At 36.4% G+C, this 5,583-nt stretch overlaps 1 long non-coding RNA gene across 1 annotated transcript; it reads left to right on the plus strand.

The window, feature by feature from the left end:
- The first annotated feature begins 377 nt into the window (after window positions 1-377).
- Window positions 378-1,327, plus strand: LOC148695099 (uncharacterized). Its single transcript, XR_015965769.1, has 3 exons — window positions 378-472; window positions 565-643; window positions 741-1,327. It is a non-coding gene; the product is annotated as an uncharacterized LOC148695099 (long non-coding RNA).
- The last annotated feature ends 4,256 nt before the right edge of the window (window positions 1,328-5,583 follow it).

Below are 5,583 nucleotides of genomic sequence, written 5' to 3' on the forward strand. Positions count from 1 at the left end.
ATTTATATTAATTAATGTTTGTAATTAATTTGTTACATTGCAAACGAACTACAATTTCAACGACTTCAACGACAATATGTTGGCATACATCAACATGCTCTTCATTGAAAGGTACAAGCAATGGAAAAGCAACCTGCACCAATATTTTCAGACATTTGATGATCCGCAAATCGCTCTTGAGGAGGGTTGCCCAAAGAAGTTTGAGGATCAAGAAGAAAATTGGGTGTGCCTCTGCAATCATTTTCAGGAGCCCGACTATGTGGTACATTTTTTATATTAAGTCTAAAAGTATTATACGTTTCTTACTAATGTTTATTGATTTTTTTATACTTCATTTAAATAACAACTAATATGTTTATTTTGTATATAACAGAAGAAGACGAAAGACAACAAGATCAATCGGGAGAAGAAGACTCTTCTCCACCATTCAGGTTCAAGGTCTTTCTCATATAGAATAGAGGCACAACGGCAGGTAATAATAAAGCTTTTCATATTCAATTTTTAATATGTTAGTAATATTAAATTTTTTCGTATTAACATTGTTCTTATCTTGTTCTATTCAAGGGGTTCAAAATTCCTAGAGATCGATGTCTTTGTAGACATTTATGTTCGACCCGAGGATGAGTTGGCCGAGTCCCTTCAAGTAAGTATTCTTCAATTGTAATTACTATCTTACGCATTCAAGTATCATGGTTATTATTTGAAATGTTATTATTAATATTTCATGTTATATTACACAGGTGACGATGATGGAGAAGAGGCAGTAGGTTCTTTAAGAGTCCGTCTCCCAGCTTCCTCCTGAGACTTCGATCGAGTCTATGGATCCCCCCGAGGATGTGGGGTTTCAGATCCTTATAGACAACTTGGATCAAACTCTCGGGCAGAGGCCAGGGACGTATTGTAGAGGGATAGGGAATGCCCAGTGATGGGAACCTAGAGCCTCTTCATCCTCGCAGTCAATGGGCGAGGTGACAGCTTTGACAGAAGAGGTGGCTAGCCTTAGGACTAAGCTCGCCTCGTATAAAAGCGAGATGTCAATGATTGTAAAGGCCCTTAGTGAGTCCGGCATTCGTCTCCCGGATATTTGTACCCAGTCGACGTCCGAGCCCCTCCAACCCGCGCATGCCTAGAACTCCGCCCCTTTGACCTCTGAGCCCGTCCTCATCCCTGAGGCCTTCTTGCCCTAAACGTTCTAGCCGCTTGTGAACGATCACCCTGTAGATTATTCCACATTCTTTTCTTAGATTTTTACTCCCTTACTTTTTAAACTTTTTCCTTGTAAGTACATTTTCTTTTTATTTTAAATAAATTATTTTTCTTTTCATTACATATTTGTATTGCAATTTAATTTCATTATTTTATTACAAAATTAAAACTAGAGCAAAAAAAAAATTTAAAAAAAAAATATTTTTTTTTTTTGCGCAACAAATACCATCTTGCATAATTTTTTGCGATGAATCCATTTTCGTGGCGCAAGAATAAAAATCGTCGCGCAAAGTTCTTAGAGACGAAGATTAGTCATCCCATGTATGTATCCTGATGACTGCTACTCGTATCCTAGCATTTTGTGCAACGAAGATCTCCGTTCCAAAATTTGGTGCGATGAAGGCGAAACCGTCTCGCCTTCTTCTCAGCGACCAATGTATTTATTTGTTGCACAAAGTCTTTCTTCACGATCTTTGCACGACGGATTCTACACAACGAAGTTTTCGTCGGTTTGACGTTTGTGCGATGGGGATAAGCTTTGCGCGACCAATTTGTGTTCGTTACACTAAATGTTAAACGTAGTAGTGAAGGTTGTATGGTTTCAAAGTAGCTAATCTACGTTTGCTATTGGTTTGATGGTTGAGCAAGATTAAGGAGGCTTATTGGAAGGCTCAAGATGAAAGGAAGGCTTATCCCTAAAGAATTAGGGTTTCCTGCACTTAGAGAAAGTTTGTTTCGCGTGGTGCAGCCTTGCCCTTATCATTCTTCTTCCCCCCGCGTTGTTGTGTCTCCCCTCTGACAGCATATTGATGCCTTGTATTAATAGACGCAAAGATCTTTCCATGCTCCAGTTGGGGAATCTCTTAGTTTCTTCTCCTCTTCCAAATCAGCTAAGTCTTCATTCATATTTCCATGGTTGCAGCTACGGGTTTCCTTTTTGGTATAACGTTGCAGAGGTTAGGAGTCTCGTGAAGCCTATTTAAGCACACTGCCCAAAGTTTCTTCTTTCCTGAACCCAGTCCCACAACACCTTTCTTGGAACAAGTCCCACAGCATGCGTCCAACTTTAGTAACGCTCATTCTTGCTTTTTGTCTTCTTTTTCCTGTGTAGGCTTCTTTCTGCACAATAAAAGAGACGCACGACTTTAGATAAACATGTGGTTTGGTTTTGATTTGGTTAGGTCGGCTTTGGGTTTTGGTTGTTTCCTAAGTATCCTAGTTGGTTTGCAAGGGTAAGGATAAACATGTTCTCTCTCAAGCCTTCCCACGTGAAGCCAAAATCATAGGCTTGGACTTTTGGTGCTCCCAAGTAGCCCAAAAGTCCTCCAAAATTCTAATTCCACGTAAGCTCAGTGAAGTTTCGTGACCATTCACACCAAAAATCACTCAGCAAGGCTTGGGCTCATTTAAGCGTGTCGCATGCTTGGCATGACTCGTATTATAATATTAACGTATTAATATCATAGTACGGCTTGGCATGGTAGATAAGCATGATTTGCATGAGTTTAACATCTAATAAACTATTATTTTACAGGCATAACATTATCGTAGATAGGCATATTTTTCGCTTCGTACTTTATGCATGAATTTAAACTTGGCTTGTGACGCTTCCACAATGGTTAAGCTTTGAGACATGATTAGGCTTGTAAATGATATTTTGGAGCCCAACACAATAAAATAGTGAGATTCAGTGAATCACCATCATTTTAATGTGGTGAATAAAAATATTTTCAATTTAAAATACCGAACCTGAATGCAGGCAGACACTATCAACGCACACAAAATCCCAATCAGGCAATCACCAATCAACCTCCGACTAATCACATATTTTGGTTCACCCAAACGACACGTAAATATCCTTTTTATTATAATTAGCCGAGTAGGAAAGTGTGTCGTATTCATGACTGGGGTTCTCTTGTTGCCTCGTGGAAAACTTATGGCGGGCTGTGATTGGCGGACGGTGACAGCCCCACCAATTGTACGTTGAGCTGCCTCGAAGGTGGCGGATGCTCCACGGAACCCAGACCACGTCTCACTGAATTCCTTGAGTTGGACACGTGTCCACTGGGCAATCACTCACCAACTGTTTAGATATTTTGGTCCTTAAAAAATAAAAATTATTTGCCCACCCTCTTTTCCATCGCGTGACCCACACACTCTTGTAGCATCATGATTCACCAGTGACCATATGTTTGCTAGATAATGCTAGAGAGATCAAAATTTTAAATTAAATTTGCAAGCCAAATAATGTGTTTTAAGAAATATTAATCAATGGTTAAGTAATAATCTAATTATCAACAACCACATCATTTAACTTGCAAATTTAATCTCTCTAGTATTCCTCATGCCCTTATGTTTAGATAGAAGTACATACAGCTTGGGCTTGGAGTTGCACGCACGTCTGCATTCATTTTTGGGACTGCCGGTTAACTAACAACTGGGTGAGAAATTTTTCCAAGTGACGGGAACACCATGACACGTGGTGTTCCCTCACACATTAGGATTTGACATCTTGAATATCTTTCAATTTTATATTTCAATAAATAAATAAAACTAAATCCTAATGTGTGAGGGAACACCACGTGTCACGGTGTTCCCGTCACTTGGAAAAATTTCTCCAACTGGGTTTTCGTTGGGAAAAAAAGCATAAGTTATTATGTGGATAATGAGGCATTTTTTATGATGTCATAAACACAACTTGGTACGCAAAGTATAATAATAGATTCGTTAAATATTTAAAGAAATTTTTTTCCAACCAATCCTATCATAACACTTGGTGTATTAGACTGTATTTTCGGTACACTAAAAAATTCTTGTGAATAATGCGTACTGACTCAATTTTTCAAGGCACTTTCAATGTACAATTGAATTAGATTGGATCACTCATCATATGTAAGGTATGTTGACGTAATAAACAAGTAAATTTTGTCCATCTTGTAGGTTAAAGATGAAGTACTCATGAATGATTCATTTTGATCCCCGCACAATCAAATATCATTCACCCATATACCTCCACCATACCTTAAATTATAGGGAACTTTAACGAAAAGTTTCAGGTACCGTTTACTTTAACAAAAAACAATATTTTTACTTTAAAAGGTCAATCCTGGTACTATTCACTTACAACACATTTTTGTCCTTTTGGTTAAAACTCAAAGTTTTCAAACTCTTTTCATTAGTTTTTCTTAAATTATCTCCAAACTACATGTTGAACTTTTTAGTTGTTTAGGCCTTGTTGAGGTTCGTAAATTATGACTTTAAATTTACCACTTGTTTCAAGTTCACAAATGTACTTTGATGTTTGTACGAGATATTTTTTGAAGTATCGGGTTTCAAATAGTACTCCAAATGTCATTAAAGAAGTGAAGAAAATAATTTATTTTTTTATTTCCGTCCACTTATTTTATAATACGTGAAGTACCGTTTGAATACTGAACACTTAAAAAAATCTCCTTTTCGCACAATTTGAGTGACGATATTATAACTTTCATTCTCAAAGTTCCCATTGTGTACTCAAGCAGCCCATTAGGATGGAGAATAATCATGGAATTGGATCCTTGCTGGATCCCCTACTTGGGGATCATACGGATCAATGAACGTGGACCATTAATTAAAAATCGTGCAGCCACAATTTTTTCATTTTTTATATTTTTCATGCAAAACGAGGCTACTTTACTTTTAAAAATATAAAAAATATTTAATTGTGGCCGCACGATTTTTTATCAACGGTCCACGTACGTTGATCCCTATAATACCCAGGGAGGGAATCTGGCGATGATCCAAATCCAATAATAATAGCCTCATGGAAAATATGATAGTGATTCTTTGGTATTAGGAGCCAATGTCATAATCATATTAAAGGTTTGAAATAACCAACAAATGGACCAATTCAATCGAATTTTGTTTTGGTACCACAATTGAAAGAAGAAAAAAAATGATGATTAAGATCTCTAATCCAAGGATTAGGTTTCATCACCAAAAGAAACCTTCCATTAACAATACTAATTAATTTGCTTATAACTAATGTTGGCTTTCAGTTCATGCCAAGACGAGAAATAGTCCCTTTTGATTTGCTTTGCTATTTACCTAACACAAATATTAGCTGACAATAAAAATAAAATTTTAAAAAAAGTAAAATAAAAAAAGGAAAGCAGATTTTTTTTTTTTCCTTACAATGATAATATTAATAGATTAAATTATTAAATAGTAGAATAAACAAATTAGTGAAAATTGAATCATACCAAGTTCAATAAACATTATTACTTTTCTCTATTACGATAAAGAGATATTTGGAAAAAAAGAAAAAGAAATAGGAGAATAAGATATGAAAATACATTAAAGGCACGCATTGGAGCAGCGACTGACTCTTAGAGATGT

The sequence above is a fragment of the Pyrus communis genome, chromosome 8 (assembly GCF_041283825.1).
Source record: "Pyrus communis isolate YQ-2024b chromosome 8, ASM4128382v1, whole genome shotgun sequence".
NCBI classification, from domain to species: domain Eukaryota; kingdom Viridiplantae; phylum Streptophyta; class Magnoliopsida; order Rosales; family Rosaceae; genus Pyrus; species Pyrus communis.